Here is a 24,476-nt window from a genome sequence, read left to right as displayed (position 1 = left end):
TTCTTGAGTACCCATAAGTTTGCAGCATTGCGTACCGATATGCTTGACAACAGAGTCGCTTTTGAGCTACAACAATGAGATATGTTTCGAATATTGCTTAAACCACCTTCAGCCCTTTTACTCCTTTCTGCTGTCTCAGTATAAATCTTTAAATAGGAGGTAGTAGGGCCAAACTTTGATGGGCAACAGTGATGATATTCTTTCACTGCTTGATAAATGAAGAGATTATGTAGATCACGATGAGTAACAAGACACTATACACGATCTCAGTATCTTTGGAATTTGGTCAGTAGGGCTGATTTTAATCGTCTATGGGATAAACGGTAGAATGCTTATATATATATGTATCTTTTCAAAACAGAGCGGTGCTCCTCATTACCTGAGCTGCAGCCAGGTGAGGTGAGGCGCGATCCCCACACAAATTGGGTGAGTGACAACATGTTGATATATATGTGTTGCCATGATTACATGTTTATTAACTAACTAGTAGCCCGCCCCAGCGTTGCCTGGGCAGAAAGGGGCTGGGGGCAGTACACCCGCTCCTGCCCGACCCCCTCCCGTCCCGACTCCCGCCCCCACTCCTCCCGCCTGTCCCTCTGTGCACACCCGCTCCCGCCCCCTCCCGCCGCCCGCCGCCCGCCTCCCGCCTCCTGCCTCCCGCCTCAATTTCAATGAGCATTTACTTTACCTGAGCTGCCGCTCCTTCCGTGATCTTCACTTCACCGCCGCTCCTCTTCGCCATGACGCGCCCGCGCTCCTCACTTCACCGCAGCTCTATGTCTCTCCTCCTCGTCATCACGCACGTCCTCATCACGCACGTCGCGGCCAGCGCTACGTCGCGGCCAGAGCAGCGTCGCGGCCGGCGCTACTTCCAGGGCACTACTTTTTTTTAAAAGTTATATTTCTAAATGTACGTTTATTTTTTATTTTTTATAGCCTGTGTCCATCTGCACACCCTGACAATTTCTACAATGTATCGGGTGTGTGGATTGGCGCTGTGTTCCCGAGTTTACCTGGCTCAAAGGTGCGTGTTCTCTCTTTATAATAGTAGTATAGATACATGTTAAAAATACAGCTACTGATGAGTGTATTTTTCACAAAACTGTCTTTTTTCACTTCCTTTTCTTTTGACGTGACTATATTTTAGATTGTGGCGGAGTTTCTGAATCTGAAATACAGGTGATATGATTCCTTTTTATCTTTTTCACTAAACTCAACAGCAGTAGCAACATCTAGGTCCTAATGAATGCATTGGTACTTTCCTTTTATGCAGAAGCATGTTGACCACTATTCGCTGAACAGATATTCTGTCAAATCTGTTAATTAATCACTGTTTTTATGTTTAGGGAGCTGAGAGAAATTATTAACATTTCCACTTCTACTCAGTCTTACCTAATTTTATTCTATTACCAATCACTTATTTGCACTGCTTTTTTCACTTGTCATACCACACTGACACCACCCACTAGATAAAAACACATGGTCTTCTTACTCTCATAGTCCTTTCATACTCTTGTGACTGTGTTTGCACTAACTCCTGGGTAAGGAGAACCCATATGATGTAAAAGTGGTGGAACAGATCGACAACTGATGGGAAAATTCTCACCTATCCTTGGGTATGTGTCTCCCAGTAGAGTAATCACGTAGATTCTGATATATTATATCACGTGGTGCTACTGAATAATTTATTTCACAATCCTCTTTTTCTGTCATGTCAATGGTTGTTTGTGATAATAGCTTCTCTTTGACACAGTCAGCACTGCCTTTTGGTCATGCCAAGATTTTTGAAGTTCTTGGCTAGCCTCAAGGTTTTTGGAAGCCTTCTTCATATACTCAGCCAGCCTGGAGCGGAGACCAAGTACATAGTCCACTATGTCTTGTTTAGGCTTTTTGAGAGGTAACTCCCATCCTTCCTTCACCAAGCATAGGGGTCCCCTTACAGGATGCTCAAACAAAAATTCAAAAGGGCTTTAGCCAAACACCTTTTGTGGGACCTCTCTGTAAGCACACAGAAGGCAGGGTAGAAGGATGTTCCATCTTCGCCTAAGCTTTTCAGGTAAACCCTTAATCATACCCTTTAAGGTCTTGTTGAATCTTTCAACAAGTCCATTGCACTGTGGATGGTAGGGTGTAGTGAATATGTAATTTACACCACACTCGTTCCACATTGTAGTCAAGTACCCAGACGTAAAGTTTGCACCTCTATCTGAGACAACCTCCTTCGGAAAGCCCACTCTTGAGAAAACTCCCAGGAGGGCTCTTGCCACAACAGGAGCTGTTGTGGTCCTTAGGGGAATAGCTTCTGGATACCTGGTGGCATGATCCACTACCACCAGTATAAATCTGTGCCCAGAGGCTGTTTGGGGATCCATTGGTCCAACAATGTCAATCCCTACTCTTTCAAAGGGTACCCCCACCACAGGTAGTGGTATGAGGGGGGCCTTTGTTGTACCACCTGATTTGCCACTGGCTTGGCAGGTCACACAGGAGCGACAACACTCCTTGGTATCTTCTGACATATGGGGCAAGTGAAAGTGAGGGACAAGCCTGTCCCAAGTCTTGTTCTGGCCCAGGTGTCCTGGTAAGGGAATATCATGGGCTAAGGTAAGAAGGAAAGCCCTAAATGCCAAAGGTATGACCAACCTCTTGGAAGCACCAGGCTTGGGGTCTCTAGCCTTTGAATAAAGGATTCCTTTATCCCAGTAAACTCTGTGGGTACCTGTAGCATTCCCAGCAGCCTCAGAAGCAGCTTGCTGTCTGAGGGGTTCAAGAAAGGAACAGTCTAACTATGCCTGCCTCAAGTCCGCCCTTGAAGGTCCCCCTGCACTTACCACAACTCTTTTGAGGCCAGTTACTCCTCCCCAGGAGAAATTAACAACTGTCACACTATGGGGAGTAGTGACATTGCTAGCATTGGTCACCAGGTAATTATCACCCGGTACAATCCAGGGTGGAAGTGTGGCTCAATGGTTAGAGCAGCAGACCCTAATGCAGAGGTCTAGCCCGGGACCAGGGTTCAATTCCCCGCCTCGGCGGGTCTTGGGCTCAAAAATTCCATGGACCTGATAATTCTCGCCTCGGTGCCTATTCCAATCATGGAGCCTCACTCTGCAACTCTGGGCAATAGCTTGCTTAATCTCCACAACGGCCCCCACAACGCTAAGGATGCCTGGCCTCCACCTTGGGGGTGCCCAGGAGTGGACGCCTCACAGGGAAAGCCAGGATGGGTTCCACAGCGGTATACGTACAAGCGCCTTGAGACCCTTGCGGGTGAGTAGTGCGCTATACAAGTATCAATTTACATTTACAGGGTCCACAAAGTCAGGTGTCACCATAGTGACACTGGCACATGTGTCCCTGTATGCTTGAGACACTTTATCATTAATCAAAGGCGTTTGCCTGTATTTGCCCAGAGTACTGGGACTCACAGTAGAGGACATAACCATGTCCCCATTACAGACAAGAACAGCCTGAGTTGGAATCCTGACTAGGCCAGAATCCATCTCAGTACCCAGGGTTAACCCCACTATAGCCTTGGGTTGGGAACTACCACTGTTAACTGTACTAGTTGGTGCAGATGCCTTAGGGGCTACAGCGGTAGGGGCTGTACCTTTCTTGGTACACTCACTGAACCAGTGAGAGGCAGATTTACAATAATTACACCAAGGTTTCTTTGGACCTTCTTTCTTCTTCTTAGAGTTTTGGTACCCCCCTTCATTAGATTTTTGAGGGCCGGTTGAAGACTTCTGGTCATTGGGTTTCTGATCCCCACCTTTTTGGTCTGCCTTTTTCTGATCACCACCTTGGACCTGGTTTTTCTTTCTGTATAGTCCTTAACTTTACTTCCCAATAACCAGCCTTCCAGAGCCTTAGTGGTACAATGAACAAAATCAGTCCAGTCCTGAATCTGTGTCTTCTGGCTATCTCTGAGCATCAACCTGTACTGTTCAGTGGTTAGGCCAAACCCATCAATCAGAGCACTCTTCAGGACAGTGTAATTGTTAGCATCATCATCACCAACTGTCAACAACATGTCTTCTCCCACTAGAAGGGTGGAATGCTACCCCCGTTGCCAGAACTGGCGAGGGGGTAGTATTCCAAAGCGTATTACACCTTACACAACATGTTTTTATAAAGCCAAACCAAAGTTAGCATTCAACCGCGAGGATTATAATTAGGGCTCCCAGTTTTCCGTTTAAATGGATTTTTACATATAAATACCGACGGAAAACAATTTTTCCTTTGTCTGTATTTATATGTAAAAACGGCAAAATACTAGAAAATGTTGCTGCGCTGCCGTTACGAATACAGAGTTATCTCCCCACGCGCCCTTCCTGGTGCAGGAAATTCCTTCCCGGGCACACACACACAGCCCCACCAGAGTACTTTACAAGTCTTTTGAAAGACCATTTACTTGTTAAAGAGGCTTGATTGTTCTTTCACCCCATGCGGTAGCCTCCTCCAGCGCCCCTGACACCTCCTGACCCAGGCCCCATAAAGTTGCTCAGCTCTGCCCACTGATGCCTTTAGGGGTATTTATATGTCAGATAGCATTTTATTCCATTCTGAATATTTAGTCTATATAGAAAAATAGAAACATGACGTATTTCTACTGAGCAAAGAGGGAAATGATAGGTTATTTCCATAGGACTTTCATGAAAAGCCAATTTTCACATGGAAATTAACAAGTTAGCTGCGTGAGGCACACACAAAGCTCTGCCCTCGAAAGCCACTCGAGAGCATTCAAATCCCATTGCAGGGGTGTGACGGAGCGGTGACGCAGTCTGAGAGATCCCTGCTGGAGCAAGGAAGGCAGAAGGGTCATTTTCAAACATGGAGCAATAAATCACAGGTTCATGCTGCATGCCGGTCACCAATGGCTTATGTAGGGCTGCCACGGGGTCTTTAGTGTTGGGCGCATTACTTCAGACAAAATTTCAAAGTAGTTTTAATGGCTTTTGCCTAGGTGAGCATTTGTACACTTAGACTGTAAATGAGTTAGGAGGTGGTAAAACTGGAAAGCGGAATTGAGGTCCTGATTTTATAGCACAGGTGTGCATATTCTGGGAGGGCAGTGCAGTTCAGTATTTATGGATTTGCCACCGTCTTCCTTGAGCTGTCAGTACACATTATTAGGCTCCTATTTGTGCCATATTATAAAACGGGAATGTGACGACTGGCTGATTTTATTTCGAACAACTTCTAAGCCCTTCGTTTTATTGCACAGGTGCGCTACTCTGGGAGACGTGGACACTGCTCAGAATTTACAAGCCTGTCACTTTCTTTTTCGCATTGTTTATCCAAATTATTCCACTCTATCCGGCTTATATCCTAAAATGGGAATATTAAAAAAATGGATACTCTGACTTTATTTTTACCAACCATCAGAGGACCAGTCTCATCGGGTTCCTTTATGCTTTCACAGACACAGACCACCCCACCGAATATCGAGCAGTAGTTATTAGTTTACCAAAGGATGATCTCCAGGGATGGAATATTTAGAAACCATAGATCTCCTTTTTAATCCCAACCTCCCCATGCCACTTTGATGTACACACGTTGGTATCAATGTTGCTTTGTTTTCTCAACACGTCATTCTACACATATTTTAACCCATTCACTATGCTAAAGTGTTTTTATAGCAGAACTGAGAAGCACAGGTATTCTCCTTTTCAAATTACTCAGTACCGGACCATTTAAAGCACTGCTAAAGTCACAACAAATCGCTAGTTTAAGTGAGCGAATGTGTGCATTGCCAATTAAAATAAATGTGGAAAAATACTAGCTGTAGCATTGTCTTTTGCTTGTGGCAAAAATAAACGTGGATAAATACATAAAAAATGCCCAAAAAATAAATATGGATAAATACAGACGGAAATGGCAAAAAAATAAATACCATAAAACTGGGAGCCCTAACTATAATGCACTTAAGAGTATATGGTATGGCTATATCATAGAACAGCTATAAGGACATGGTTCAGAAAGCTGCAGACAGGCTCAGCTCATGCTAGAGCCTCATCTCACATAAAACCAAGCACTCTGCCTCCAGGATTTTTAAGGCCTGCCATAGGAGTGACTTACAGGTATATATGTGTCTATATGTAAAGGAAGGTATAGGGATACTACACCTAAGCAAGGGGTGATTACACAACCTTGCCCCAGCTGAGGGATCAGCCAGTTGTGTCAATGTGAGTTGCCAGCCAGGGGTGGCATAATACATGCTGCAGCCCGTGGTAGGCCTTGGATGCACCTGTGCCCTGGGTACCTATAGTAAACTGTAGAGGGGTTCATAAGGTGACCCAATGTCCAATTGGTAATGTACCCAAAGTACATGGTTTTGAATTTAGAGAGAGCACAGCTGGGCTGTGGGTCTGATTAGCAGGCCCACAGCCACATTAAGTCGAAAACCAGTGAAGCAAAAAGTGGGGTGACCAAAGGAAAGCAGACCCTACTCTCCTACAGTACTAGGGTGGTTATTCTTAACAGTGGGAGTACCTTTATTAATGAAAACAAGTAATACAAATAATACATCTACTAATGAGAAAGTAGATAGAATAAAGTGAACTAAAATAGAAATACGGGTATAAAATGAGATAAACTATCATCATAATGAATCAGACAATGATTTGTCTTTAAATGTGTTTACTTAGTTGTTATTTCAGTATGTTAATACAATGGACATTAGTGATTGGTATGTCTGTATGAAGTTACCCTCATCTGTGTCAGAAGGGGTGACCTATCACTATATACCTTTAACATATGGTGTATCATGTAGTGTTGTATCAAGTTTATTTTATGTAACCAGAAAGCTTCAGTATTTTTACTTAAACTTAGATGTAGTGTTTTCAGAACTACCTATTCGAAAGAATATGAATCCAGTACTTAGTAGTAAGGATGCACAGTTTATGGGTGAATTTTTCTTAGCAATGAGTTCAATACATATAGCACAATCACATAGAGATAACCTAACATGCATATTACGTGAAGAAGAAAAAGAGTGTTTGAATTTAGTAGAAGAAAGAAGACAGGATTTAACAAAGAAAGCTGCTGAACAGAAATCTCATGTACCTTCATCGGATAAGAAAGAGGGAATGTATGCAAAAAGCGAGGCTCATGCTGCAATGTCCCTAGACTTTGTAAAAAGGGGAAAAATCTGCCTTCATTGGTTTAAGACAGATTATAATAACATTTTCATTGGTTCTAGTGTATGTGAACACAACTTCCCAATCATAGGGGGATGGGGACTAAAAGTAGGAACGAATCCTGTATTTCCAGGAGCTTATTATGTGTGCGGAAATAATGCTTATTATAGATTACCTGTCACCTGTCGGGTGGTATGGTAGCTGTTACTTTGGAATGGTATTTTCAAAAATTTACCATGTGGACAGAATCAATGGAATCAATGAAATATCTAATGGACTAACACGGATAAGAAGAGCTAGTTTTTCTGAAATTGTAGGTGATTTCTTTAGTGCATTGATACCCTTAGTTGGAGTCATTCTAAATTCACGTAAAATTTGCAAAACAATAGTTGATCGTCTTTCTACAGATATGGCTGGAGGTTTCTTGATGATTAATACAGAAATGGTTGCGATAAGGTCTATGGTTTTACAAAAATGCCTTGCTCTTGATATTTTATTGCCAAAAGAGGGCGGAGTTTGTGGTATGTTGAAAATTCAACAACAGCCATAATGGCATGGAATATTGTTACACAATTGAGCTGTGTTAAAAAGAGGAAATGAGACACCTAGGCATTAGGATTGGTAAAAAAAAAATAGAGCAAATACCTGAAATCAACATCCTGAAGAACAATCAGGAAGTGGGGAAACTTTTACTTGGTTGGTCTCATTTGCCTCTGTCTATTTATGGAAGGGTTAATCTTGTTAAGATGTCAACCCTTCCAAAGATTACCTTTTTATTTCAAAATTTCCCATGGCCTTTAGGATTAATTGGCTTAAAAAGATCCAGTCAAAAATCACTAGTTTTATTTGGGCCTTTAAGGGTGTAAGAATATCATGGACAAAGATAAGACGGCAATATGACAAAGGGCGCCTAAGGTTGCCTGACTTATCCTACTATGCCTGGGTCTTTTTGTTAAAAGGAGGGAAATGTTTGTTTAATATACCAGATAGTTTGGAATTTGGGAAGATGTTTAAAGCAATGCTTAGTGGCTTAAAAGGGAGCGAGTATGGCTTTGTATATAGATATGGAGATCCACGAAATTTTTTAAAAGGTGCGTCTGAAAACCCTACACCGCTTTGAAACTACATGGTATAAAGTCAGGAGAGAACTAAAACGTAACTACTATATTGGAATGGCTCCTATTTGTGACTCTCCGGGATCTCCGGAACGGTGTAAGGACTGTTTGGCCCTTCCAATAAAAGAAGCAGGAATAACAGTATGGAGACAACTGATGGAGAATGGAGTTTTAATTTCCTGGGACGAAGGTCAAGAGTTAGCTAACGGTTGACGTCTAGATTTAAGTATCTTCAAATAAAGAGCTGGAGCCTTACAGATGGTCTTGGTGCGGGACTGTTTAATGAATTGGAAGTGGACCTGACAAGTGGTGCAAAACTGAAAAAAAGAGGTGGCAATATGGTACTGGCTGTCAATGGAGATATCAGACGGAGATTTAAAGTTGCCAACAGTACTGTGGGAAAAGACCTTGCCAGGAGAGCAGATGGAAGATTTATGGCAAGTATCTTATGACATGGTATACTCCACAGTATGTGCCGCAAATTTAAGGCAGAACCACCTTTTTTGTCTCCACAGGGTTTATTGGACGCCACATGAATTATCAAAACTGGGGAAAGGAGATATTCCAAGATGTACCAAATGTAGTAAAGAAAAAGGTGATGATATACATCCAAGGGATCTGGCTGGATGTGAGTAAGACGCTACTTTTAATATTTGGAGAAACGCTCCAGGTAAGCAAAACTTTGGTTTTCTTTGGGATTCCGGTAAATCATGAATCCTTGTTAAAAATACCAACAAATGTATATTCTATCTATTATTGCTTACCCGTAGGGAAATATGTACAAATTGGGTAAAAACAATATCCCCAACAAAAATAGAATGGTTGGCCTCCATAAAATATGTTAATTGGTTAGATAAAGCATGTAAAAGTAAACAAAATGAGTTCTGGCTCCCCTATGAGAACTGAGAACATTCATTTATATAATAGTCCAATGATTAGGCCTCTATACCATATTGCTTAAATACTCTGGTGGTGGCTTTACAGACAGTCTAGAGAAACTAGCCACCTATGGTAGGGTATAGAAAGTAAGATGTAGACTGTACCACCCCGGGCCTGAAAAAACAAAAGATCTCTGGATGGTGCAATCTCGAGGGAGACCACGGTGTTCGGATAATTATCTTTTGTAAACCTGGGCAATGAGTACTAAAAAAAAGAGTTAAAAACTCAGCATTGCCTCACTTATATTTCTGATAAAAGTCTGGAAATGAAAGGGTATATCGAAAATATTACAAGAGGTCATAAAGATTTGACCCAACTCGAGGTTGACGGTGTATGGGGAAGACTAACAAAGAGCATTACAGCTATAGGGAAATGGTTTACTGATTTTGGGAAGAGTTTTCTAGTTCAACTAATATTACCAGTAGTTATGATAATGACAATAGTATTGATAATGATAATTACATGCAAGTGGTGTAGAAGCAAGGGAAAAAAGAAGAATACATTTAGAAAAAAGAAGGGAAAGGAAGGAAACAAAAGTGGGAATATGAAGAAATTCAGCTGGAGTAAATAAAGGGAAAGCTATATAAAAGGATGAAAGATTTGAAAGGTGAAGGAGAAAATGACAAAGATCAGAGAGAAGGAAAAGAAGCTGAGCTATGCTAAAGTTGGCCTCTGGGACGGGATGTGTAATTTTGTGATGGCTCAGAAATGCCATCAGAGAGGGGATTGATGGAGCAAGGTCTTGTGGAAAAGAGACTTGCTCGGATGCAATATACTCGTTTAACTTACCAACAAAGTTATTAACAAAATGTTGTGATTAACTAATACGCACCACATGAGCATGCGGGTTAGTGAAGCTTGCTTATGTGTGTACCAAGGCAGATAACATTGAGTAAGGACTAATACCGCTTTAAACGGGGAACTGCTGTGCGCATGCGTCAACTGCATCTACGTAGTATGATTTATTAATGCTTGGAGGGAAATTCTGGCCCATGTGCAGAAGATACTAAAATGGAGTCTTGAAGACTCGAGTGCATGGCATCTGCTTACTTGAAACGAAAACAAGCTATTTTTACTAACGCTAATGCGGAAGAAGTATTAATAAGTAAGGAGGAATAGAGTAGAGGTGGGTGGTATACAGTGCAACCACTTTATTTGTGAAATTAATATTTATCTTTCTGAATTTATCACTAGTGCGTATTTGGGCCTCTCTCGTATAACTGGATTAAGCTGAGTGACACATAGTCCATGCATGCCCACTGAGTGAAGCCATGAAGGCCATGACTGTGCTATTGAAAGGGAGCCAAGAATGAGTGTTACACCATGGGAATGGATGGTGAAGAGTTCAACGATGAAGACTCGTATCCAGAATGTTATTAAATTGTTTCAAAGTGAACTAAATGACGTATGAGAACTAAATTTATGTTTGTTTATGTTTTTGAAATTTTTATTGCGCGCAAATACCCGAGGGTGTCTCGGCGCAGATCGGACTCCTGAGATGAAACTACCTTAAAATCATTGATCAAATAACCATGTTTTCAGGAGTTTTCGGAAGATAGTGAGGGTTGGACTGGTTTTAATGGGCAGAGGAAGGGAATTCCACAGCTTGGTGGTGGCTACCAAAAAACGCCCGTCTCCCCAGCTGGCGGTTCTGGTACGCGGGACAGCAAGAAGATAGGTGCTAGCAGAGCGAAGGTATCTTTGTGGGGTATAAATCTGAAAAGCATCTTTGAGGAACCTTGGTCCGGAGTCATGAATAGCTTTGTAAGCAATGCAAAGAGCTTTAAATTTTATACAATTCTTAACTCTTAACCAATGCAAATGGCGTATGGCCATGGAGGATGAGCGGCGACTGGGGATATCAAGCAGAATTCTGGCCGCTGCATTTTGCACAGACTGCAGTTTAGATAGAATCTGTTCCTGTGTGCCAAGGAAAAGGGCATTGCCATAGTCCAATTTTGAGAAGACAAGGGTGGTAATCAAAGTTTTCCCAGCTCCTGACGGGAGGTATGGCAGCAGTTTTCTGATTTTTCTTAGCATGAAGAAAGATGAAGAGACCACCTTGTTCACATGATGTTTAAACACCAGCTTATCGTCGAACACAACGCCGAGGTTTCTGACCTTGGCAACCGGGGTCGGGGGTGGACCCATTTCACTGGGCCACCAGCTGGAAAACCATTCTGGTGCGAGGTTGCCAAAGGTCATAACCTCGGTCTTGTCCGAGTTTAGCTTCAAGCAATTACTAGACATCCACAAACTGATGGTCCTCATTCCTTCCTGAAATCTTGCAGCCACAGCTGGTCCATCTTTGTGTATCGCCAACACCAATTGGGTATCATCCGCATAGGTGGTTAAGCGGAGACCCTGAGCTTTAATGACTCTCGCCAAGTCTGCCACATATATGTTAAATAATGTGGGGCTCAGTGCAGAGCCCTGCGGCACCCCACACGGGAGGGTAAATGTTGGCGAGTAGAAGGAGCCTAGTTTTACTGCCTGGGTACGATTAGCCAAAAAGGAGGCAATGAGGTCCCTGGCACGGTGGGTCACTCCCAGGGAAGTGACACGGTCGATCAGAATGGAATGATCGACCGCGTCAAAGGCGGCAGAGAGATCTAGAAGAACCAGGACCGCTGCCCCGCCCTGGTCCAGTATGGTCCTGATCTCATCTGAGGCCTTTATCAATGCCGTCTCAGTCCCATGGCCCTTCCTGAAACCAAACTGGGTGTCATCTAGAAGCTGATGGCAATCGATGAAACTCGCCAGCTGTTTATTCATGATGGCTTTGAATATTTTGGCCGGGAAGGGGAGGCAAGCAATCGGTCTGTAGTTGACTGAATCAGAGGGGTCCAGGGAAGGCTTCTGTAGCAAGTGCTTGATGATCGCGGTTTTCCAGATTTCAGGGTATATACCTGTTTGGAAGATGGAATTACACAGGTCTGTGAGGGGGGAAGTAATAACCTCTTTTAAGGCGCTCAGGATAGAAGGGGGACATGGATCTAAAGGTGACCCAGATTTAATAGAGTTGATTAGCATGCTAATCTGATCTGTCGTAGTCAGATGGAAATTGGAAAAGGAGGGGGTGAGAGGGAGGGACTGAGAAAGAGGTTCAGCATGATCGGAACTCGTTGCAGGGGAGAAAGATGAGTAGATGTTCGTGACCTTGGTGAGGAAAAAGTTTGCCAGCGTATTGCAAAGGTCTTGAGATGGTTCATTTATAGAGCCTGATGGGGGATTGGAAAGAGATTCAAAGACTTGAAAAAGCCTTCTAGACGAATTCTGAGCAGACTCAATCTGATCACAAAAGAAAGCGCTCTTGTGCTTAACGAGGCCTTCTTGTATAATGCAAGGGCATCTTTATAAGTTTGTTTATCTGCGATGCTGTAATGTTTGCGCCATCGCCTTTCCAAATTCCTACAGTATTGGCGTTGTAGCCGAAGATCCTCAGTGGACCATTGGGCGGATGGCTTAGCCCGGTTGAGGTTGAAGGATTTAGCCGGGGCTTCTTTGTTGATGGCGTCCAGAATCCAGACCTGATATCTATTGGACAACAGGATAGGATTTAGTGATGGCTCATAAGAGGAATCATCCAGAGTTTTGGCCAAGAGAGGAAGGTCTACGTTTTTCCAGGCTCTCGTAGTAATGGGGGTGCGAGAAGAATGTTGCGGGGGTTAGGATTGTGGGCCAAAATGGTAAATATAATTGCTGAGTGGTCTGACCATACTACCGGGAGAACAGTGGGCAGTGCGATATTAGGGTTGTTGGTAAAAAAGGCCATCGAGTATGTGTCCTGCCTGATGTGTGGGAGTTGCAACCAGCTGCTGTAGACCTACAGAGCGTAGATCGGTGATCAGTTGGGCCGTGTCTTTATCCCCTAGGACTTCCAGATGGAAATTGAAGTCCCCCAACACGGTGTAGTCCGGATAGCTCAACGAGAGTTCCGTAAGATCACCAAGGGTTGACAAGAAACCACTGTGTGGACCGGGGGGGGGGGCAATAAATGAGAATTCCCTTGAAGGCTTGATTGTGATTCAGTATGATGGAAAATGTACATGCTTCACAATTTATTCTGGGAATAGCTTCGATTTTGGTTTGGAAGGTCATTCTATAAATGATGGCTAATCCACCGCCTCTTCCCGTGGTTCTGTCCTGTCTTACGACGCAGTAACCTTCAGGAGTGGCTGCACAGAAATCCGGGCCAGAAGCCTCATCACCCCATGTTTCAGTTATAAATAAAATGTCCAGCTCCTGACTCCCGATCAAATCTCTGATGTCTAAGCTATGTTTCGGGAGGGAGCGGGCGTTAAGAAGGGCCAAGCGAAAGTTAAGCTTGGGTCTGGGACGGATGTTAAGGGCAGAAGGGGTAGGGCGTGGGAGAGTGTATTTACATCCAGGACATGAAACAGGGACAGACATGAGGCAGCTGAGGGGTGACAGGGTCTGACAGCACGAATTAGTGATAGGGATGTTTAGTGCTCGTAGCTGAGATGCAGAGTATCGGGTGAAGGTGGTGTGGGTATGGATAGGACCAGGGGGAGTAGCCCTGGTCCCGGTCCAGGCCGGCACGCCATCGGCGCACCCCCCCGCTGCGCGGGCGAGGTGAGGGATCCATTTTTTCGTGTCCTGGCCCCCAATCGGCCGAACACTAGAGCGCTGTCGTTGTCCACACCTAAGATGGCGGCCGCAAAGAATAGCAAAGGGGAACGAGGATTATAAGTTGTAGAAGCCCTAAATCGACTCCTCAAACAGCCTGATGTTCCCTGCAGAATGCGCCCAGCAGGTAGGGAAAGCGGCGTGGGGAAGTGAGCAAAATTTAAATTTTTCGAGTGAGCGCTTAATAAACACAACGAGGTAGTATAAAAACAATATAAGCTAATAGTCAGCAAGATTAACATTTCTAGTGCCCTACTCCGGGCTTCCGCCTCAGGAGTCTCGATATTAAGTGAGGAGTGGGATGGCAGATGCTCTTTTATCGTGTCCTGGCCCCCAATCGGCCGAACACTAGAGCGCTGTCGTCGCCCACACCTAAGATGGCGGCCGCAGTGAATAGCAAAGGGGAACGAGGATTACAAGTTGGAGAAGCCCTAAATCGACTCCTCACACAGCCTGATGTTCCCTGCAGAATGCGCCCAGCAGGTAGGGAAAGCGGCGTGGGGAAGTGAGCAAAATTTAAATTTTTCGAGTGAGCGCTTAATAAACACAACGTGACAGTATAAAAACATACAAGCTAGTAGTCAACAAGATTAAAATTTCTAGTGCCCTGCTCCCGGCTTCCGCCTCAGGAGTCTCGATATTAAGATATTAATTATGAATACTAGATAAGGGGATGGGTTTGCGAACAATAGTTTAAATGATTTTAATGACATGTAAGCATGGTGTGACAGAGCTTCCCCCTTGCCTGACCAATCAGATTTCGTATTTTTACGATATTGAAACTTTAGTGGGTGGAACATTCAGAGCGAAAGGTATATAAGATAGCTTTAATTAGTTAGTCAGAACAGAGAGTGCAGAGGATGATGAAGAATTGCTGAGATTGACGGAGACCATTAACTATAATGGGGTGGCCCAGTGACACTCAGAACCTGTGTTCCAAGTTTATATAAAGATAGTGGTTCTGTTGGGGATACAATTTCTTTCATAAACCTCGCGGAGATGCTGAAGCTGGGAGAGATGCTGTCAGATGCTGAACTGAAAGCAGAACCTGAAGCAGAACCATCTATTCTAATTTAACCCCTTGCATGCTGATGACGGCCCCCATCCGTCATGCACTATGGCGCTCGTGTGCTGATGATGGCTGGGGGCCGTCATAAACCCACCCACTCGCGATTTTGCCGCACAGGCGCGGAATCGCGGCAGCATGCAAGGGGTTAATTGGGTTAGATCAGAAGATCGCCGAAGAATCTCGAGGAGGATGAGAGTGTCAGAGAGGGGTGCGGCGCAATCATCGGTATTCTAGAGAGGTCATCTATCCAGTCCTGAATCCTGTCCTGGAGTCTTTGTCTCCTGACCTATCCCGGGGAACCCTTACCAGCCCTTTGGCCAGGGGGTATTACTTCTCGTTATTTGCAGATGTCCTTTTCTCTCGGTCCTCTCCCTTTCTGAACATTGGTTATTGCTTGAGCCCGAGGTAAATGTTGTTTGTATTTAATTAGCTGAATTTTCTCTCCTATGGATGATGGTGACTGCACTGTATTTTGGAATGGTTCACATAAATTAATTTTAGATAAAGATTTAAAAACGTCATGAGTCTGTGGTTATTTACAGTGAATAAAAGAACAGTTAGATGGATGTTATTTTCACCGTCAACTAATTCAACTAATGGTCCATTGACCAGAGGAAAGAACTTTTTAATCAGTGAAAGGTTAGTTAAGAGTATTAAATAACTAATCCTGAACACTGTGGAAATTACAAACTTGACCCCAGCTGTTTTATGCACTGTGAGTTTATGGGCCCAGGTGCGTATATGATAGTGGAGTATCTGTTGTTGTTGAACTGCTGGATCACTACCACCTACACATACTATGCACACAAATAAATGATCACAACTCTGTACAGTTATACCAAAATACCACCATGTACCCCTTGACACACAGCTCCATCTATACACCAACATGCACACAAACATATTTCTACATGTATTCCGACATGTTCTTGTAAAATGTGTGATGAAACGGTGTGCCCTTACACCCACCACTGCACCTCCTTGTACCACCTATCTACATGCTATAAACCAATTATGTTATACACATTCATCTGCATTCTTCACTACAACCAAGTACACCCCCCACTCCACTACACACCTCAAACTAACTCCCACAAGCTAAAGAGCCAACTGCCCTCCATCCCATTATTACACCCAACCCATCTGAAACATCACCATGGTTTCCCTTGGGTTTTTCTGGATTACGTACATTATCTACTCTATCCATTACTACTGTGATGTACTTTAAAACTACCCCTACAGTCTATACCAATATCACACCCAGTACCCTACACCCACATTGTCACCTACAGCTCAGACCTCCTCCTCTTTCTCCACTGCCTACTTACTATACTGTACACTTATACAATCTACTGCAGCTGCTATAGCTATAAGCTACCAAAATATGCATCTTAAACCACCCCATAAATCCTAGAGCACCACATACGACTTACAACAGCTTCAATAGAGAAACTTATTCTTAATTATTCACTAAATACTAGCCAGTCGGCGTTCTCAACGTTTCAGGGCAGAGGAGGCGAGTCACGGCCGAGAACTCCATCCCAGCGTCTCTGGAATCGGGCAGCCGGAGCCGGAAAAAAAAGTACCTAAAGTCCGCCGGTTTTCAGCGGAGAGCGGAACGTCTGTAAAAGCCTGCAGGGGGCCGCACAGCGCCCAGTGCCCTGCTCTGTCCTGCACTTGAGGCTAGCCCGGGGCTCTGTGACGGTTCCAGCGATGGATTCAAGGCGGACGGGACCCGCAGAGGCAAGACGCAAGAGTCAAGGGGCAGAGGCAGGCCTGCAGTGGCGGCTTGCAAAGGCGGCGGGACTCGCTCGAACATCGGAGCTCGAAGGTTGGTCAGAGCGCCGTGGTCAGTGGTTGGCGGGAGTGACCCAGACATTGCAAACCATATCGGGAGGGAGGGTCTCAAGCACTGCTGGTTACTTTTCAGGCGCGCACGGCTGCTAGCTTGCTTCTAGGCTCCCCCCTCCTCATCCTCGCCCCAGCACCTGCAACCGCCTCCGTTTCACCACCAGCTGTTTCAGTATCCTGAACCCTGAACCTCAAGTCGAGTTTAAGCAGGGCAAGAGGAGGCAGGGAGCGCTCAGGAACTTGAGGAGGTATGACAGCAAGTGCAGAGTGGCGGTAGAGTTGGCAGAGGTGCTCGGGGACACTCCCAACTATCCCCCATTACACCTAAACCTGCCCAACCAGCCGTCCCTCTTGCTCAGCTCTTGTTCAGCTCTTCCTTCATCATACTCACCCATTTTTCAGCAACACCTGTTTAGCCTCACCACACCTGCCCGGGTTCACCAGACTTACTAGACTCATCTTGTCAGTTTCTATTAGTTTCTACTAGACTAGGCTCAAACACTGAACTCGGGGGGCCAAGGACCCCAAAGGAATCTGCGCATCAGTGTGCCGTCACACGGTCAAGGAAAAAGAAAGGGCATCTCCCGTGAAGAGAAAAGAGAAAAGAGAAAGGAAAGGAAAAAAGAATCCAGGAGCAGGAACAAAAGTAGGACAACAAATAGACCATTATGAGGTCCGGGAGATCCAGGGATCCCCATGCAGGCCTGAATCCTACCAAAAGATCTAGGAGAGCTAATAAGGGCAAAAAGAAATTAAATATAGACTCCGAGAACACCAGCTTAGACGTTCTGGAAACCGGGGAGGCAGAGGGTCCAAGGGAAGGAGGAGGAGACGACCGGCTAATCCCCCTAACACCATTTCTCCCAGTTTAATCAAGTTCCGAACTCTTACGAAACCCTAAAGGGTCAAGCTACCAACCTAAAATTTACACGAAATTCTCATTTATAAAGGACGCTGGTTCAGTCTTCTGCCTGAACACCCGGCAACTCACCAACCTACCAACTCCACTACTTCCGGTTTCCCATGCTTCGGATCAAGGGTTTCAAGGGTCTCAGCCAGAGCAACTGAAGGAGTTGATGAGAGGGAAGAAGAGAAAGCCCTCCCCAGAGGCATTGGATGTCAGTACCGAAGATGAAAATGGAGCAGGTGGAGGGGGGGGGGGTGAGAAGAAGAAGAAGGTGGAGTTGTCAGGGATCGCCCAGTCTCCACACAGACTGAATCAAGATGCAGAAATCACAGTGAGTTCCATAAGTCGGCCATCAGGAACTGGGGCCCCGATGTGGCCCTGGTATGCGAACTAAAAACTAAGACATTCATGAGCAAGCAACAAGATCCCTCCCAGAGTGCCCTGTGTTTGGGTTCAAAAACAAACTGGACCCAGAAGGACTCCTCTATCTCTTCGGGAGCCAAACGCTCCCTAGAACACTGGTCCAATTCCACCAGAGCCTCTGAGGATAATCGAGGGTCTCAAACGGCCCCAAAGGACCTCAGCATATCTGAAGTTCCGGATGCCCATGGTACACCTGCACCAGTACCCAGCACCTCAAACAACTCGGATCCTAGGACCCCGGGTCGGGCAATAATGGAGGGGAAGGCATCCCAGACTTTAAACAAGCCTCTATGTTAGAGAAAAATACACCCACACCCTCCCCACAAGTCCTCAGGCAATCACAATCAGAACCAAGTAAGTGTACCAAGACGGGTGCAGATCATGATAATGAAACAAAGGGGCAAGCACGCGCTGGGTATTCCTTTCAGGAACAGGAGTCAATTGTGATCGGGGCCCAAGTCCACCATCAGGAAAAGTTTGAGCAATCTCTAACTCCCCCTCAAGGCCATTTTCCAGGGCAAGACAACTCAGCCCCCATTTCACCAAATGCTCCGGTTCCAGAGGCCTTGTACCCCACACCAGAAGAGTGGGAAGAATTGGTTGCCCTTTACACCTCACCACCCCAAGTGGACCGAAAAACATCGGCAATAAGCCCAAAATGTAATGCCTCGCAACCCACCATCATGATTCCAACATCGCGAGCAAAGGCGGACATTTGGGAATCTCTCTTGCACACAATGCAATTGTCTGTCAATGCCATCCAATATCAATCGGACAAAATGGACCTCCAGCTAACAGTTCTATAATCACTATCAGTCTTTGTCTCCAACATTGACAACAAGCTATCCGAACTGAATAAGCTGGTTAAAAGGGCTCAAGGAGACAGCACTGATACAAACAAACTGCCCGGCATAGCAATCGTGGATAAGCTGGCTACACTCCCGGGAGCAATGGATAATCTCCTCACTGGCATCAGGGAGGCAGTTAAAAACAGTACATCAACGGGGGAACCTGAAAGGAAAAATTGTTCTTGCCAAACACACAGCAGGGAAACTCTGCTTCATCCAGAGAAGCTCCTATCCCAAATACACAAAGAAAAAATGGCAAGTGAATACGATAGCGCAAGGGCATCAAGACCTCAAGGACACTCCAGGGAAGGTGAAGCCCTTCAGCCAGCAAATAATGACCAAGTGCCCACTCTGGAATCCAATCAAAAGGATGTCCCGCCGGGACATGGGCATTCCCCAAAGCGGGGTAGAAAACAACGGAGGAAGGGCCGCAAGCTAAAGCTAGGTTCACTGACCGATGGTAAAGCTAGGAACAACCAACTCAGCATTCAGCTCCTAGGCTCAACACTTGTTAAGTCTGCTCGAACGAGCTCTCACATAGACACAGAACCGGATTTATGCTGCTCCCCTAATCGGGATCAGAGGCATACATGCCAAAGGAAAAAGAGCAGTAAAAAACAGACTTCTAACACAACGTCCCCAAAAAAAGCTGTCAGTCCTGCCCTGAGCAGCCCCGCTAAAGTTACAATAACCAACACCAGCGAGGGACCGAACAAAGGCGGGGAAAAATCCACGTCTAACCTGAGCACCTCCAGAAGCAAAAAAACATCTCCCACTGTTTGCAATGAGACACAACCAGACCATTCTCCAGCAGTCTCGTGACTAGGAAGTCCTTCAAATCAGGTACTAACTAGAACAGATGACCCAAAGGCTCCAGCCCAGAGAATGCCAGCAGAGGATCACATTAGGGCTGAGACTATCTCCACAGCGCCGCTGAGCGGTTCGAATAAGATAAAGGCGCATTCAGGCAACCACGCAATTTTATTGATCCCGGAATATACATCAAGGGGCTCCTTTGACATCCTCAACAGGGGCAACATTCTACGCTTATTAAACTCCATAGACAGCTTAAAGGACATATCCACCGAGGATCTGGCCTCAGTGGAGTTTATAGTCTTACCGGAACACCCAGGGGTGGAAGTTACTAAAACAGTATGGGCCTCATCTGATTTGACTGAAAGCGTGCTTAACGAACAAGCAAAACTCAACAGCTGGGGTATACTACTTCGCCCGGTCGTAAAACCGAGATACCCAGATCCCTTGGCAAGCGATTTCTTGCATCAGAACGCCCAACATCAGCCAAATCGTGTCCACCATTCCCTATCTGTACTGCGAGGGGCCCGTAGTAAATCCCCGGTCAGTCAAGAACAAAAAGAACGGGGTGTCAGAAGGTTTAACCCCGTAAATGAGCAAACTAACTTAGACTGGACATGGTTGAGCAGGTCCATAAACAACAAGCCGGAAAAACACTGACATGATAACCAGGTAACCGGGAAATTGTACAAAAGCTTTAAAATCTGCTCCTGGAACATCAATGGCATTGGGGACAAACTTATGGACGCAGATCTAAAACATTACATGCAAAGCTTCGATATCTTAGCCCTCCAAGGTCAGATTCCCCACCACTACTTCCAGGCTTTTCCTTGAACTTCGTTCCTCCAACTCAGTCCGCAAGATTTGGTCACAAAAAAGGAGGCCTAGCCATATACAGTTCACTAAAAAGCACAAGCACAGTGGAACCACTTCCATACAACCTAGACTCTCCGAACGCAATCCAAGTACTACGAATCACCATTAGAAACCAGGGAAAGAGGGAGGTGATAATTTTAATAAACATTTATCTACACCCCTTAGGTAAGAAGCAAGGAGCTCGGCAGCTGATAGAAGTGCTGTCAAAGTTAATAACTGTAGAACATACAAACAGCTTGATTGTCAGCGGTGACTTCAACCAGAATATGCTCAATATACCTGCAACGGAAGTCAGTACCGTCGACGACCCATTTTCTTTGGACCAATACCCGCAGGATAATTCTTCAGGGGGTAGAACTACAAACACATCACTCCGACTTCTAGGAGCAATGGAAGATCTGGGCCTTAAAGCACTTAATGGGAGATTCCCTGGGGATCGTCCCCAAGCAGCAACATTCCACAGCACAACGTCTAGTTCAACAATCGACTTCACCTTCCTTTCGGGTAACTTGTTCCAAACAACTACCGATTTCCATATTGGCTCACTTGACTACAGCGATCACTTACCACAAGAAGTGACACTAGAAGCCTTTACAATACAAATACCGGAACGAGCTATCGATTATGAACAAGTCTTTACAGCAAATGACCGGCGTTTAAAGTGCAGAACAGATGATCCCGTGGCCCTTCTGCTTTACGCCAAGCAAATATATGGCAAAACCCAAAATGAAACAACGGACCTTGTAGCCAGCTGGGAGACATTTACAGAAACGTTGCCCAAAAATATGGGAAAAACACAGAGGAGAAACCAGCTCGAAGGAGGGAGCAATATCGCCAACCACATGCAGCACTTTAATCTTTGACAAATAATGCTCGCCTAAAAAGTCTAAAAACTCTTATCGGCCAGACCTTAGGAAGAGCAGGGAAAGATCCCGATGCCAAGGATGAACTGAGGATGCTATAGCGTGACCGTAGGAGGTTGGTATGGCGACTCAGGAGGGAATCAGAAGAGGCTCTTTGGGCCAAACTTTTATACGACGCCAAATCAAACAACAGTACGCAATTTTGGAGGAAGATTAATAATCTGTCCAAGGCGCAGAATTATGGCACTAATTCATTTGTCCAAGAAGACGACTGGATAACCTTCCTTAGTTCACACTTTAGGAGTACTGATGCCAACATCCAAGGTACCGCCACACATATAAAATGCACCATGGACCGTTCAAAACTCATCCGTGATCGCCACGAGTTCCTGCAGTTAGACCAGACTATTGCAATCAAGTGTGCACTGATCTGTGACAGAATCTCAAAGGGGAGGCGCGAGGGGGCCTCGGGCCCAAACAGGATTCCACCCCTACTGTTTAGGCAAGACCCTGCGTTCTGGGCAGCGGCCCTTAAACCAATGTTTGTCAAGATCTTGCAAACTTCTTTAATTCCATCATCGTGGAGGGGAGCCATTATTTCACCGATCCTCAAAAAAGGAGACCAAAGCGATCCAAAAAATTACCGGTTAGTGGCTCTGCTCGATAATGAGGCAAAATATTTTGCGGGCCTCCTTCTGCATGAACTGTTATCCTGGGCAGCCGATGTCTCAGCAATCCCATACAACCAAACAGGCTTCTGTAAAGGCATGGGAACCTCTTCTAACATCTTAGCACTATCTTTATTAATTGATGCAGCACAAGAAGCGAACCAGCCACTTTATCTGTGGTATATTGATTATAGTTCGGCTTTCGATCATGTCGACAGGAACCTTCTGTGGGAAAAGTTATTCAAACTGAACATTCCTCCGCTGCTTTTAAAACAATTAATTCTCCTTCACACCGACACATGGGTGCAAGTCAGGCTGGGCACCGGTGACCTTCTTTCAAGAAAGATTCCAACGTACACAGGAGTAAAACAGTGTTGCGTTCTTGCCCCAACACTTTTTATTCTTTTTATGGGAGACCTATCCAAATTGTTGAATGACTGCAATTCACATGCTCCAAAGCTAAGGGGCTCACAGATTTCCAACCTATTCTATGCAGATGATATGTTACTCATCAGCCGGACCCCGGTTGGCCTTCAGCGGCTGTTGGATATTACTTCAAGATATTCTGCTGCTAATAGACTTACCATCAACCGGGAAAAATCAAAAGCTATGTGCATCAACCTTTCCAAAAAGAAAGCAACTAGAAACTGGCTCCTGTCATCTTGCAAGCTAGAAAAGGTCAGTGAATATCGATATTTGGGGGTCTTTATAGACCATAAGGGTAACTTCACTCCGCAATGTGAAGCCATAAAAAGGAGAGGAGTATCTGCAGCAGCGACACTCAGAACCCTAAAAAACACAGTTTCCGGTCCAAGCTTTCTCCCACTAATAAAGGTAATACTGGCAAAGCTAATTCCAGCAATCACTTATGGCAGTGAAGCTGTGAGAGGGAGGGACGCTCCCTTATTAGACAGAACTGTGGCAAAAGCACTTCGCATGATCTTTGGCCTACCAAGGTATTTATCGCCGTCCCAAATGAGACTAGAGTTCGGGCTTCAAAAAGAAGAGCTGGCAAGCAAGGGAGCCTGCATAAAAACCTGCCATAAACTATGCAAGGGCGAACCGAACACCTTAAATGCGCTCCTGTGGAAGGAACTTCAAAACAAACCAACATGTCCAGCAAGGAGGTACTTGGAGGGAGCCATTGAGGACCTAGGATTACAGCAACTTTGGTCACTCCCAGTCTCCGCAGCAGTCTTTAAAAAGGTGGTCAATAAGACAGTCCGGAAGGAATCAGTACTGCAGGACAAAGTCGCCCTAATCGAGCGGGCTCATGGTTGGCTTACAGTTCAATCATACACCGCGCCTTTGCCCCAAACCTATCTGCAGATTGGTTTCACCCAAAAAATAAAAGAGAAATTTCTGAAATTTCGCCTGGGGCTACTGCCTTCAGCGGCCCACCTGCCTCCATGGTTACGGCCACCGCTACCTACAAGATGTCGACTTTGTGGGGACGGACAGGAAAACATAGTCCACCTGATCACCACCTGTTCCGAGCTCACTCACGAACGACGAGTTTTCCTGCGTCCGCTTTTCAACTTCCACAAGATACGGACTTGTAGACAAGCAGTTCTGGCCTGCTTTAAAGGGGACAACATCCAACTGAGTTGTCGAATGGTAAAATTCCTTGAAACAGCAGAGGCCTGCTACAAAATCTTGAAAGAACCAACTAAAGCGAGCAATACCTTAAACAGCCCAAATGATGATCCTAACGGTACCCCGGAAGTCCAATTCCTACACTGACTCCTTGACTCTCACACTTGAGCGTTTTAATAAGATGATAAGCCCCCTTCATTTGTGTTGTCGATTGTCTTATTCAGTAATCCTGTTTACTTGTCTTATGTACAGAATTTTAGTTTTTAACTCGTTCAATTCAGACTCACATTTTATAAATTGGTGCTTCTTTGTTTTATTAACATTGTAAAGGTTTTAAATAACCATGTACAATAAAGTATTACTTACCATCACTAAATACTAGCCACATCAACCACAGGTTATAACACCTATGCCCACAACTGACCCTACATTGCCTCTCACCTCCTTCCTTCACTTCTCAATATGAACTACACCAACCATACAACACTCAACCATCTGCACTCCGCACCACCACCTGCACAACCACTTCATCCTGCATACTACAAGCCAGTTAACCAACCAACTACTTAAATCACAGCTTCCACACCACCACCACTATACAACACCAACTCTATGATACACCTTCTACATTCTACACTTCATGCTACAGCAAATGCACCTACTGCACCACATGCCGTCCACAACAGCACATACACCCTTCACCATCACCTACACTC

Source organism: Lissotriton vulgaris, chromosome 12 (assembly GCF_964263255.1).
Source record: "Lissotriton vulgaris chromosome 12, aLisVul1.2, whole genome shotgun sequence".
NCBI lineage: Eukaryota > Metazoa > Chordata > Amphibia > Caudata > Salamandridae > Lissotriton > Lissotriton vulgaris.
Note: the sequence above shows the minus strand (reverse complement) of the source record.